Here is a 15629-nt window from a genome sequence, read left to right as displayed (position 1 = left end):
TCATGGTTAGGGTTGGAACTGCCTCTCTGGGTGTTCTGATGCTTCTAGTTTGGAGTTGTATGCTCATGATAACATAGCTACAGTATTTCACCTTTTCATGTGTATATTATTGCTTACTAGGTGTGTCCAATTTGGTAACCACTCCCTCTTCTAATTAGGGCTAATTGGAAAAGCCTTTCAAAAGAGGACATTGTATTCTCTTTTTTCTGTACTCCCTGACGAAGGCCATGCAGCCGAAACGCGTCGGTTTTTAAACAACTTTGTTTCTATTGAACATGCCATACTAATAAAGGCATTTTAATTAATTATATGAAGAGTGCCTTGGTCCTCCTTTCTTTTTGAGGTTGAATACTTATTGGCTCAAGATCTATCCAAGAATGGCGTAGCAGTCGGATGTGTCTTTGTCCTGTCTTGTCCCGTGTAAATAGTATTCGTATTTTTCGTATACATTTCGTATTTATTTTAATTTCACTTTCCATCTAGGAACTGAATATACATTCCTACATTCCGCCTCACCCAATGTGGTACGGACCTGCTATTTTTTATATACTTTTGAACCGTAACCCCAATCAGAAGCTAGCCAGATAACTAGCTAGTAGTCAGTTAGCCACTGCTGCGGTCTTCGCCCTTAACTCGGACACAGCCAGCTTCAATACCGGGCCGATACCTGCCAGTCTGCAAGCGCGATATCAACCCAGAGCATATAGGACTGCTTTTTCTCTACCACATCACCGGATTCCTGACGCAAGCTCTGGACAATTACACCGTATTATCACAGCTAGCTAGCTGCAACCGAGTGGCTACTACTGGCTAACACCTCTGTCCCGAAGCAAGCACCAGTTAGCCTTGAGCTAGCCTCGAGCTAGGCCCATCTGCCGGCTAGCTGCAGCGCGATATCAACCCAGAGCATATAGGACTGCTTTTTCTCTACCACATCACCGGATTCCTGACGCAAGCTCTGGACAATTACACCGTATCATCACAGCTAGCTAGCTGCAACCGAGTGGCTACTACTGGCTAACACCTCTGTCCCGAAGCAAGCACCAGTTAGCCTTGAGCTAGCCTCGAGCTAGGCCCATCTGCCGGCTAGCTGCAAGCGCGATATCAACCCAGAGCATATAGGACTGCTTTTTCTCTACCACATCACCGGATTCCTGACGCAAGCTCTGGACAATTACACCGTATCATCACAGCTAGCTAGCTGCAACCGAGTGGCTACTACTGGCTAACACCTCTGTCCCGAAGCAAGCACCAGTTAGCCTTGAGCTAGCCTCGAGCTAGGCCCATCTGCCGGCTAGCTGAAGAGCTAGTGCCACTGCCACGAAGCTAGCACCAGTTAGCAAACACTATTCTACAATTCACAACCTCTCTTTCGCCATCGCCATCTGGCTTGGATTCTCTGTCGACACAACCACGTCTGAGCAGACCCCCTCCGTCTGAGCAGACCACCCCCCGGGCTACTAACTTTACACGCCGCGTGCTAGCTTAGTGGAGGCCTCCTCTGCTCCATCTACGGCTGCCCCCTGGACACTATGATCACTTGGCTACATAGCTGATGCATGCTTGACTGTCCATTAATTCACAGTACTCCATTCTGTTTATTTGTGTCTTATCTGTCGGCTCTGTGCTTTAACTCAGGATCTGTGTGTAGTTAATCCGACCCTCTCTGCCTAGTCATCGCCATTTTTTACCTGTTGTTGCTGTGTCAGACTAGCACCCTGTTATTGCTGCTGTTATCTTACCTGTTGTTTTAGCTAGCTCTCCCAATCAAGACCTGCAATCACTTTATGCCTTATTGTATGTCTCTCTCAAATATCAATATGCCTTGCATACTGTTGTTCAGGCTAGTTTTCATTGTCATTGTTTTGGTTTGCAATGGACCCTGTAGTTCCACTCTCCGTACCTCTGATACCCCCTTTGTCCCACCCCCCACACATGCGGTGACCTCACCCATTGAGACCAGCATGTCCAGAGATACAACCTCTCTTATCATCACCCAGTGCCTGGGCTTGCCTCCGCTGTACCCGCGCCCCTCCATACCCCTGTCTGCACATTATGCCCAGAATCTATTCTACCACGCCCATAAATCTGCTCCTTTTATTCTTTGTCCCCAACGCTCTAGGCGACCAGTTTTGATAGCCTTTAGCCGCACCCTCATCCTACTACTCCTCTGTTCCTCGGGTGATGTGGAGGTAAACCCAGGCCCTGCATGTCCCCAGTCACCCTCATTTGTTGACTTCTGCGATCGAAAAAGCCTTGGCCTCATGCATGTCAACATCAGAAGCCTCCTCCCTAAGTTTGCCTTACTCACCGCTTTAGCACACTCTGCCAATCCTGATGTCCTTGCCGTGTCCGAATCCTGGCTTAGGAAGGCCACCAAAAATTCTGAGATTTCCATACCCAACTATAACACTTTCCGTCAAGATAGAACTGCCAAAAGGGGAGGAGTTGCAATCTACTGCAGAGATAGCCTGCAAAGTTCTGTCATACTTTCCAGGTCTATGCCCAAACAGTTCGAACTTCTAATTTTAAAAATTAATCTCTCCAGAAATAAGTCTCTCACTGTTGCCGCCTGCTACCGACCCCCCTCAGCTCCCAGCTGTGCCCTGGACACCATCTGTGAATTGATCGCTCCCCATCTAGCTTCAGAGTTTGTTCTGTTAGGTGACCTAAACTGGGATATGCTTAACACCCCGGCAGTCCTACAATCCAAGCTTGATGCCCTCAATCTCACACAAATCATCAAGGAACCCACCAGGTACAACCCTAAATCCGTAAACATGGGCACCCTAATAGACATTATCCTGACCAACCTGCCCTCCAAATACACCTCTGCTGTCTTCAATCAAGATCTCAGCGATCACTGCCTCATTGCCTGTATCCGCCACGGGTCTGCGGTCAAACGACCACCCCTCATCACTGTCAAACGCTCCCTAAAACACTTCTGCGAGCAGGCCTTTCTAATCGACCTGGCCCGGGTACCCTGGAAGGATATTGACCTCATCCCGTCAGTTGAGGATGCCTGGTCATTCTTTAAATGTTACTTCCTCACCATATTAGACAAGCATGCTCCGTTCAAAAAATGCAGAACCAAGAACAGATATAGCCCTTGGTTCACTCCAGACCTGACTGCCCTCGACCAGCACAAAAACATCCTGTGGCGAACTGCAATAGCATCGAAGAGCCCCCGCGATATGCAACTGTTCAGGGAAGTCAGGAACCAATACACGCAGTCAGTCAGGAAAGCAAAGGCCAGCTTTTTCAAGCAGAAATTCGCATCCTGTAGCTCTAACTCCAAAAAGTTCTGGGATACTGTAAAGTCCATGGAGAACAAGAGCACCTCCTCCCAGCTGCCCACTGCACTGAGGCTAGGTAACACGGTCACCACCGATAAATCCGTGATAATCGAAGACTTCAACAAGCATTTCTCAATGGCTGGCCATGCCTTCTTCCTGGCGACTCCAACCTTGGCCAACAGCCCCGCCCCCCCCGCTGCTACTCGCCCAAGCCTCCCCAGCTTCTCCTTTACCCAAATCCAGATAGCAGATGTTCTGAAAGAGCTGGAAAACCTGGACCCATACAAATCAGCTGGGCTTGACAATCTGGACCCCCTATTTCTGAAACTGTCCGCCGCCATTGTCGCACCCCCTATTACCAGCCTGTTCAACCTCTCCTTCATATCATCTGAGATCCCCAAGGATTGGAAAGCTGCCGCGGTCATCCCCCTCTTCAAAGGGGGAGACACCCTGGACCCAAACTGTTACAGACCTATATCCATCCTGCCCTGCCTATCTAAGGTCTTCGAAAGCCAAGTCAACAAACAGATCACTGACCATCTCGAATCCCACCGTACCTTCTCCGCTGTGCAATCCGGTTTCCGAGCCGGTCACGGATGCACCTCAGCCACGCTCAAGGTACTAAACGACATCATAACCGCCATCGATAAAAGACATTACTGTGCAGCCGTCTTCATCGACCTGGCCAAGGCTTTCGACTCTGTCAATCACCATATTCTTATCGGCAGACTCAGTAGCCTCGGTTTTTCTAATGACTGCCTTGCCTGGTTCACCAACTACTTTGCAGACAGAGTTCAGTGTGTCAAATCGGAGGGCATGTTGTCCGGTCCTCTGGCAGTCTCTATGGGGGTACCACAGGGTTCAATTCTCGGGCCGACTCTTTTCTCTGTATACATCAATGATGTTGCTCTTGCTGCGGGCGATTCCCTGATCCACCTCTACGCAGACGACACCATTCTATATACTTCCGGCCCTTCCTTGGACACTGTGCTATCTAACCTCCAAACGAGCTTCAATGCCATACAACACTCCTTCCGTGGCCTCCAACTGCTCTTAAACGCTAGTAAAACCAAATGCATGCTTTTCAACCGTTCGCTGCCTGCACCCGCACGCCCGACTAGCATCACCACCCTGGACGGTTCCGACCTAGAATATGTGGACATCTATAAGTACCTAGGTGTCTGGCTAGACTGCAAACTCTCCTTCCAGACTCATATCAAACATCTCCAATCCAAAATCAAATCAAGAATCGGCTTTCTATTCCGCAACAAAGCCTCCTTCACTCACGCCGCCAAACTTACCCTAGTAAAACTGACTATCCTGCCGATCCTCGACTTCGGCGATGTCATCTACAAAATAGCTTCCAACACTCTACTCAGCAAACTGGATGCAGTTTATCACAGTGCCATTCGTTTTGTTACTAAAGCACCTTATACGACCCACCACTGCGACCTGTATGCCCTAGTCGGCTGGCCCTCGCTACATGTTCGTCGTCAGACCCACTGGCTCCAGGTCATCTACAAGGCTATGCTAGGTAAAGTGCCGCCTTATCTCAGTTCACTGGTCACGATGGCTACACCCACCCGCAGCACGCGCTCCAGCAGGTGTATCTCACTGATCATCCCTAAAGCTAAAACCTCATTTGGACGCCTTTCCTTCCAGTTCTCTGCTGCCTGCGACTGGAACGAATTGCAAAAATCTCTGAAGTTGGAGACTTTTATCTCCCTCAACAACTTTAAAAATCTGCTATCCGAGCAGCTAACCGATCGCTGCAGCTGTACATAGTCCATCTGTAAACTACCCACCCAATTTACCTACCTCACCCCCCATACTGCTTTTATTTATTTACTTTTCTGCTCTTTTGCACACCAGTACCAATATCTCTTCTTGCACATGATCATCTGATGATTTATCACTCCAGTGTTAATCTGCTAAATTGTAATTATTCGATTTATTGCCTACCTCATGCCTTTTGCACACATTGTATATAGATTCTCTTTTTTTCTACCATGTTATTGACTTGTTTATTGTTTACTCCATGTGTAACTCTGTGTTGTCTGTTCACACTGCTATGCTTTATCTTGGCCAGGTCGCAGTTGCAAATGAGAACTTGTTCTCAACTAGCCTACCTGGTTAAATAAAGGTGAAATAAAAAAATTAATAAATAAAAAATTTGAGCTTTTCATTTTTTATTAATTTGTAAAAATGTCTAAAAAACATAATTCCACTTTGACATTACAGGGTGTTCTGTGTAGGCCAGTAACACAACATTTCGATTTAAACAATTTTAACACAATAAAATGTGGAAAACATCAAGGGATGTGAATAGTGTCTGAAGACACAAGTGAATGGTTTGTATACACAGTTTGGACTGTATTCACATACTGTACATATGTGAGTACAATAGGTGTGTACAGCAGCAGTAATATAGCATTAGCCATGACTAGAATACAGTATATACATATAAAAGTGGGTAAAGCAGTATGTAAACATTATCAAAGTGACCAGTGTTCAATTACTCTATGTACAGTGCATTTGGAAAGTATTCATACCCCTTGACTTTTTCCACATTGTTACATTACAGCCTTATTCTAAAATGGATCAAATGACATTTTTTCCCTCATCAATCTTCACACAATACCCCATTATGACAAAGCGAAAACAGGTTTAGACATTTTTGCAAATTTATGAACATATAAATAACAGAAATAAGTATTCAGACCCTTTGCTATGACTCGAAATTGAGCTCAGGTGCATCCTGTTTCCATTCATCATCCTTGAGATGTTTTTACAACTCGATTGGAGTCCACCTGTGGTAAATTCAAATGATTGGACATGATTTGGAAAGGTACACACCTGTCTATATAAGGTCCCACAGTTGACAGTACATGTCAGAGCAAAAACCAAGCCATGAGGTCGACGCAATTGTCCGTAGAGCCCCGAGACAGGATTGTGTCGAGGCACAGATCTGGGGAAGGGTACAAAAAAATGCCTGCAGCATTGAAGGTCCCCATCAACACAGTGGCCTCCATCATTCTTAAATGGAAGAAGTTTGGACCCACCAAGACTCTTCATAGAGCTGGCCGCCCAATCAAACTGAGCAATCGGGGGAGAAGGGCCTTGGTCAGGGAGGTGACCAAGAGTTCCTCTGTGGAGATGGGAGAACCTTATAGAAGGACAACCATCTCTGCAGCACTTGATCATTCAGGCCTTTATGGTAGAGTGGCCAGACGGAAGATACTCCTCAGTAAAAGGCACATGACAGCCCGCTTGGAGTTTGACAAAAGGCACTTAAATACTCTCAGACCATGAGAAACAAGATTCTCTGGTCTGATGAAACCAAGATTGAACTCTTTGGCCTGAATGCCAAGCATCAGCTCTGGAGGAAACCTGGCACCATCCCTCCCTAATCTTTTCCTCGATCTTGACTAGTTTCTCAGTCGCTGACGCTGTAAAATATCCCCACAGCATGGTGGTGGCAGAATCATGCTGTGGGGATATTTTACAGCGTCAGGGACTGAGAAACTAGTCAAGATCGAGGAAAAGATTAACAGAGCAAAGTACAGGGAGATCCTTGATGAAAACCTGCTCCAGAGCCCTCAGGACCTCAGATTGGGACAAAGTTTCACCTTCCAACAGGACTACGACCCTAAGCACACAGCCAAGACAACACAGGAGTGGCTTCGGGACAAGTCTCTGAATGTCTTTGAGTGGCCAGCCAGAACCCGGACTTAAACCCGATCGAACATCGCTGGACAGACCTGAAAATAGCTGTGCAACGACGCACCCCATCCAACCTGACAGAGCTTGAGAGGATCTGCTGAGAAAATGGGAGAAACTTTCCAAACACAGGTGTGCCAAGCTTGTAGCGTCATACCCAAGAAGTCTTGAGGCTGTATTCGCTGCCAAAGGCGCTTCAACAAAGTACTAAGAGTCTGAATACTTATGTAATTTTTTTATTTTTATAAATTGCTTAAAATCTATAAACACACTTTTTTGGGCCTGACACCGCCTAGTATAGAGGCCCTGGATGACAGGAAACTTGGGCCCAGTGATGTACTGGGTAGTATGCACTACCCTCTGTTGTGCCTTGCGGTCTGATGCCGAGCAGTTGCCATATCAGATGGTGATACAACCTCTCAGGATGCTCTTGATGGTGCAGATGTTGAATTTTTTGAGGGTCTGGGGACCCATGCCAAATCTTTTCAGTCTCCTGATGGGGAAAAGGCGTTGTAGTGCCCTCTCCACGACGTTCTCGGTTTGTTTGTACCATGATTGTTTGTTGGTGATGTGGACACCAAGGAACTTGAAGCTTTCGACCCGCTCCATTACAGCCCTGTCGATGTGAATGGATGCGAGTTCGGCCTACCACAATTGTGTCGTCAGCAAATGTAATGATGGTGTTGGAGTCGTGCTTGGCCACGCAGTCGTGGGTGAACAGGGAGTACAGGAGGGGACTAAGCACGTACCTCTGAGGGGTCCCCGTGTTGACGATCAGCGTGGCAGATGTGTTCTTGCCTACCCTTACAACCTGGGGGCGGCACGTCAGGAAGTCCAGGATCCAGTTGCAGAAGGAGGTGTTTAGTCCCTGGGTCCTTAACTTAGCAATGAGCTTTGAGGGCACTATGGTGTTGAACGCTGAGCTGTAGTCAATGAATAGCATTCTCACATATGTGTTTCTTTTGTCCAGGTGGGAAAGGGCAGTGTGGAGTGCAATTGAGATTGCATCATCTGTGGATCTGTTTGGGTGGTATGCGAATTGCAGTGAGTCTAGGGTTTCCGGAATGATTGTGTTGATGTGAGCCATGACCAGCCTTTCAAAGCACTTCATGGCTACAGACGTGAGTGCTACATGGCAGTAGTTATTTAGGCAGGTTACCCTGGCTTTCTTGGACACAAGGACTATGGTGGTCTACTTGAAGCATGTTGATATTACAGACTCGGTCAGGGAGAGGTCGAAAATGTCAGTTAAGACACTTACCATTTGGTCCGCGCATGCTCTGAGTACACGTCTTGGTTATCCGTCTGGGCACAAGGCTGTTTGGCTCAGATCAGCCATGAAGAGGAAGAACATTGCATCTGTTTCTGATTAATTAACATTGCCATGCTGGTGGGTGGTAACATTAAAACCCAGCCCTGAAATAGAGCCTGCACAAGTGAATGTTTCTCGGCAACCAGGGGATCCTGATATATTACATGTGAAGAAGATGGACTTTGTAGCATGTATTGCAATGGTCATAAACAACACAGCACCAACACTTTTTGGGACTCGGTGAGTTCAAGAAATCCTGTCAAAAAATGTTCTGCTCTCACAGTCCCCTGAGCCTGTGTAGGAATGTGATTTGAATTAGAATGTGAGTGGGATGTTTTTTTGTTTGTGTCTATTTTTGTATTTTGTATGATGTCGGTTTTTCCCCACTTGGATACAATGGATATGTTTACAGTAGGTGGTGACATGCACCTCTAACGCTTGTTTGCGGACCACCATGATACCGAAGAAGAAGAAGCTTATCCAGAAAAGTATTTGCACGCCGTCTCATAAGGAAACATACAGCATTGACACAGATTTCCACAGATTTCCCATTACAAGCCCAAATATATCATACTTTGACTATAACTATGACTTATTGTGCAGCATCATGGGTAAGCTCTGGGAATCGTCAGTTTTGGTACTTTAATGTACTTTTTATTTTATTTCAGACTACCGTATATAAAACTGCTTCCGTTCTTAACATATCATAAACTTCCAAGACATTTAGATGTTGCAGCTATAACTTCCAGGATCTCTGACTGTATGTTTACAGGAAATCACAGCGAGGATACAGCAGAAAGCAAAGTGACCTGTTGACATCATGAATCATGTGAAAGTAGGTGCAGTATCTAGTGAACGGCTCATTTCCTGAATGTAAAGACTGCAGTCAGCTTGAATGGATGGCTGTTTCATCAGCTTCACATTAGTAATGCAGGATTTTAAGAGCACCGTCGAAGCAATTTACATTTGAAGCACCATCCAAGTCATGGAGATGGAAATTGTAAGCCTGTAAATTGCCCGTTGCTTCATCAAATATATGCAGATTTCACAGCTATGGCTCTTATAGGGGCTGTGCTCAAACAAAAAAACGGCACATCCAACGGTCACAGGCTCCTTGAGCAATTACACTGAACAAAAATATAAACGCAACTTGCAAAAAATTACAAAGATTTTACCTAGTTATAGTTCATATAAGGATATCGGTCAATTTAAATAAATTCATTAGGCCCTAATCTATAGATTTCCCATGACTGGGAATACAGATATGCATCCGTTGGTCACAGATACCTCAACAACAAAAATAGGAGCGTGGATCAGAAAACCAGTCAGTATCTGGTGTGACCACCATTTGGCTCATGCAGCGCAACACCTCTCCTTCACATAGAGTTGATCAGGCTGTTGATTTTTACTTGTGGAATGTTGTTCCACTCTTCAATAGCTGTGAGAAGTTGTTGGATATTAGCGGGAACTGGAACACGCTGTCGTACATGCCGATGCAAAGCATCCCAAACATGCTCAATGGGTGACATGTCTGAGTATACAGGCCACGGAAGAACTGGGACATTTTCAGCTTCTAGGAATTATGTACAGATCCTTGCGACATGGGGCCGTGCATTATCATGCTGAAACGTGAGGTGATGGCGGTGGTTAAATGGCATGACAATGGGCCTCAGGATCTCGTCACGGTATCTCTGTGCATTCAAATCGCCATTGATAAAATGCAATTGTGTTCGTTGTCCGTAGCTCATGCCTGTCCATACCATAACCATGGGGCACTCTGTTCACAACGTTGACATCAGCAAACCGCTTGCCCACACGATATCATACATGCTGTCTGCCATCTGTCCGGTACAGTTTTTAGTCTGTTACAATGTCGAACTGCAGTCAGATCAAGACCCTGGTGACGACGAGGAGCACACAGATGAGCTTCCTTGAGACGGTTTCTAACAGTATGTGGAGAAATTCAACACAATTCCAGTCCAAATAGAATATAGTCAGAAATACTGTAGCCTACCATTGTGAAGCATAATTCACCAAGCGTTGGATTGTTCACCCACTAATAAGGAACGTGAGCTGGGTTTAGACCGTCGTGAGACAGGTTAGTTTTACCCTACTGATGATGTGTTGTTGCAGTAGTAATCCTGCTAATCCAACCCAACTCCATTTGTTGCCACTAGCATGTATCCCAGTGGTTTGCAAACTTTTTGACCCGCGAGGCCGTGTCACCCAAAGAGGAGTGGTACAAAACTTGCCACGAACATGCACGCACAATCGCTGCATAAATGTACAGTAGCCTGTCATTACAGCCATAAATGATGATGCATTTTCAAAATACAAGACAATACAATACACCTGCATTTGGAGCTGAAAGTCTGCCGATAATATCGTCTAGGGATATATCATGTCACTTCTCTGGAGTCCAGAGCAAGCTAAATCATATGGCCTACTTGTAGCAGAGGTTGCCAGAACGTATGTTCTGTCTGCACCACACCATCCATTTGGAGGGCAGCCTGGCTAGAGAGTGCTCGTTGCTAGCCAGGTAGCCCTGTTCTTCCTCATAAATAACATAATAAAATATGTTACATCTTCATTCCATAACATTGAAGGGAGCGCGATGATACAGCTGCTTATCTTTAGACATATAGCCAGTAGGCACACAAACTAGGCCTATCTGAAATGTGAAAATAATCAATCAAATTGCCAGGTTGCCAATTCTTTTTCTGGCAAAGATGAGTCAGTAGTAGAACTGTATTTTATATGGAAGATAAATGTAGGCCTACTCCGTTTTTGCCAGGCAAAACTGGAGGAAAGTAAACAAGTTCTTTCTGGTCACTAATCTGGATATGCGCTCCCACCTTTGCGCGCCAATGCTGATGACTGGTCATTGGTCAACAATCAAGACGCACATTTTGGGTTCTGAAGCATAGATGAGAATTTAATGACAACTTGTGGCCAGTGGGTTCAGAACAACAACAACAAAACATTTATTTAAAAAAACATATTTTGGGGGGAAATGATACTACCACTGAAAAGGGCACTTTGGAGACTGGAAGGACAAAGAGGCGTGTGCTCTGAACAGGTGGAGCCCCATCATGGCATGTGTCTCTCACTTGGGTGGTGTCCTCGCTTAGGTGGTGACTTTGCTTGGGTGGTGACTTTGCTTGGGTGGTGACTTTGCTTGGGTGGTGACTTCGCTTGGGTGGTGACTTCGCTTGGGTGGTGACCTCACACGGGTGGTGACCTCACACGGGTGGTGACCTCACATGGGTGGTGACCTCACTTGGGTGGTGCCCTCACTTGGGTGGTGCCATCCCTTGGGTGGTGGCTTCCCTTGGGTGGTGGCTTCCCTTGGGTGGTGGCTTCCCTTGGGTGGTGCCATCCCTTGGGTGGTGGCTTCCCTTGGGTGGTGACGTCACTTGGGTGGTGACGTCACTTGGGTGGTGATCTCACTTGGATTGTGCCCTCAAATGGGTGGTGCCGTCACTTGGGTGGTGGCAACACGTGGGTGGTGCTCTATTACAAAAGTTTTTCATTCAACCTTGAGATATTAGAGATGGCATACAGTATGAAAAGTCACTTCTTTCTCTTCTAAAGTTATAAAATAGCTAGATATGCCAAGTAAGGCAAAAGTAGTATAGGTATATCATCCAAACAAGAAGGCCTACATTAAATTGCAAAAAAAAAAATGTTCACAGAATAATTATCTTAATAATGATCCCCATGTTCTGACTATCAAAGACTTCTTGATCAAAATAGAGTAAAAATAATAGTCATTAAATTATACAAGGACGGGCTATAATGCCAAAGAATAATGAACCCAAAAATAACTTCATATCATAGACTATTTCTTCTCCGACTACCAGTATTTCAAAAATAACACAACATTGAAAGAGCATGCAAAATCCAAACAATGGGGTGTTATTAATCAAACCATTAATGAACATATCAAACCACATGGGTGTCTTTCATATGGAACAATGACGGACTTTTGATATGGGTTCCGTGCCAAAGGTGGCGCATTCCAGGATAAAGCCACTCCAGTATTTATTTTATATAACTAGGTTAAGAACAATGACAGCCCTCCTCGGCCAAACCCTAACCCGGACAACGCTGGGCCAATTGTGCGCCGCCCTATGGGACTCCCAATCACGGCCGGTTGTGATACAGCCTGGAATCGAACCAGGGTCTGTAGTGACGCCTCTGCACTGAGATGCAGTGCCATAGACCGCTGCGCAACTCAGGAGCCCATGGTGTATAGTCAATGTTAGGACTTCATATTAGGAGTCACACAGCCATGGAGGTTGTCAGACTGTCCTAATATGGACACTGTACATCAGACCCAGCTGCAGTGGGAAGAGGAAGCATCTGTTCCTCGGGTCACTGGTGCACCGACTACCACCCCAAATTGCTGCTTCCCACCACTTTTCTCATCACTGAGTAGCCCCTTTATTTAAACAACAGCTTTGGAGAGCTCAGACCTTGCGGGGGCCCCGCGAAACTGCGGTGCTCCACTGGCTACCACATCTTAATCTTAGCTAGACAGACTTGGGGATGGATATCTAATCAATCATTCAGGAAAATATATTCCGACCAGAAGTACACCATATAGCCTACTGCGGTGGCTTTACTGGTTTGCATCACACAATCCCAAGCAATGTGTTTTTTCAAGAGAGATGAATGCACTCGAATCAATGTATTCTGATGAAGGCCAAGATAACTGAAATGTCAACGATTATAATCTCTTCAAAGTAGAGGATTTTTGGACTTCGAGAGTGAGAGCTGTACCTGTTTTTTCCCCGTTCTAATCACTCCACAAATAATAGCTGTGTAATGGCTACTTCAGTGGAAATGTGGGATTTGTTTGGATTCAATTCATTATAGTCGGGAGCATAAAGGGCTAGCTTAATGACTGTCCTTCTTTGTGTTGTGCCCTTGTTGAAATTAATTATGCTAATTAAAAAACAAGGCACCATTGCACATTGCACTTCTCGCTATACACCAAGTCACTTGGCTCTGTCATATCCTCACATGGTCTCTCCTATCATTGCTATGCAGACGACACACAATTAATCTTCTCCTTTCCCCCCTCTGATAACCAGGTGGTGAATCGCATCTCTGCATGTCTGGCAGACATATCAGTGTGGATGACGGATCACCACCTCAAGCTGAACCTCGGCAAGACGGAGCTGCTCTTCCTCCCGGGGAAGGACTGCCCGTTCCATGATCTCGCCATCACGGTTGACAACTCCATTGTGTCCTCCTCCCAGAGTGCTAAGAACCTTGGCGTGATCCTGGACAACACCCTGTCGTTCTCAACTAACATCAAGGCGGTGACCCGTTCCTGTAGGTTCATGCTCTACAACATTCGCAGAGTACGACCCTGCCTCACGCAGGAAGCGGCGCAGGTCCTAATCCAGGCACTTGTCATCTCCCGTCTGGATTACTGCAACTCGCTGTTGGCTGGGCTCCCTGCCTGTGCCATTAAACCCCTACAACTCATCCAGAACGCCGCAGCCCGTCTGGTGTTCAACTTTCCCAAGTTCTCTCACGTCACCCCGCTCCTCCGCTCTCTCCACTGGCTTCCAGTTGAAGCTCGCATCCGCTACAAGACCATGGTGCTTGCCTACGGAGCTGTGAGGGGAACGGCACCTCCGTACCTTCAGGCTCTGATCAGGCCCTACACCCAAACAAGGGCACTGCGTTCATCCACCGCTGGCCTGCTCGCCTCCCTACCTCTGAGGAAGTACAGTTCCCGCTCAGCCCAGTCAAAACTGTTCGCTGCTCTGGCACCCCAATGGTGGAACAAACTCCCTCACGACGCCAGGTCAGCGGAGTCAATCACCACCTTCCGGAGACACCTGAAACCCCACCTCTTTAAGGAATACCTAGGATAGGATAAAGTAATCCTTCTAACCCCCCCCCCCCCCTTAAAAGAGTTAGATGCACTATTGTAAAGTGGTTGTTCCACTGGATATCATAAGGTGAATGCACCAATTTGTAAGTCGCTCTGGATAAGAGCGTCTGCTAAATGACTTAAATGTAAATGTTTTAAGAGGTGCAAATAGCAGCTGGCCATATTGAGCCCTGTTCTTGTTCACTAATACTAAACCATGTATTAATCCAAGTGGATTTCATTGTGGTAATAAGAACAAAACAATTCCCTTGCCATGGTGAAGTACTAAAGGAGGGGGTACTTTGTGGTGTCGTGGCACATACAAGGACATTCAAAATTCAAAAGGCAATCGCACATCTGAGCTATCTTTGTTGCAGGTGCATGAGAAAAAAGAAGAAACCCACACACTGCTCTTGCTAGTATCACTGCTCTTGCTAGTATCACTGCTCTTAATAGGATCACTGCTCTTGCTAGGATCACTGCTCTTGCTAGTATCACTGCTCTTGCTAGGATCACTGCTCTTGCTAGGATCACTGCTCTTGCTAGTATCACTGCTCTTGCTAGGATCACTGCTCTTGCTAGTATCACTGCTCTTAATAGGATCACTGCTCTTGCTAGTATCACTGCTCTTGCTAGTATCACTGCTCTTGCTAGGACCACTGCTCTTGCTAGGACCACTGCTCTTGCTAGTATCACTGCTCTTACTAGGATCACTGCTCTTGCTAGGATCACTGCTCTTGCTAGGATCACTGCTCTTTATTAAGCTTGACTTATCATCCTCAAGCTTTTACGAGGCCAATACGCAAAGCTTAATTAAAGCAGACATACAACGACATTAAAATAATGAAAAGCACACATAAGTGTATTACATTCAAATACTAGTTAACAACAATATAAGCCCAATACAATAGTGTATGTGGGTGAATTGATGATTAGATCATTGTATAACTCATTACACAGTATACTTTCGACTAATTCATATGATAAACACACTTTTCAGAAGGTGGGTTTAGGCAAAAATATTGGAGGGCTTTAGTGTATTCAGAGACATACAAAGCACAGGCTATTTTTAGGACAGTGATTCTGTCCTTTCTGTGCTGTTGAGGAAATTAATCTATAAAACTCATATCAGTTTATGCTGTTATTATTCTGTCAACAATATTTATTGGGCAAGATGCCAAACAAACTGAGAGCTAATTAGTGGTTCAAGTAATTACTGTGGGTGTTTACAGAACGCACTGTGAATGTAATTTAGTGAGATATGTTTAACTAGATGGCTTCTTATTTGAAATTCACCAAATTGCTGATATTGGGCAACCAAAACGATCTCTGCATTATTGCTTTCCATGTGTCCTATATCCTAATTGACTACTGAACAAACATATAAACACAACATGTAATGTATTGG

Source organism: Salvelinus alpinus, chromosome 8 (assembly GCF_045679555.1).
Source record: "Salvelinus alpinus chromosome 8, SLU_Salpinus.1, whole genome shotgun sequence".
Taxonomy (NCBI): domain Eukaryota; kingdom Metazoa; phylum Chordata; class Actinopteri; order Salmoniformes; family Salmonidae; genus Salvelinus; species Salvelinus alpinus.
Note: the sequence above shows the minus strand (reverse complement) of the source record.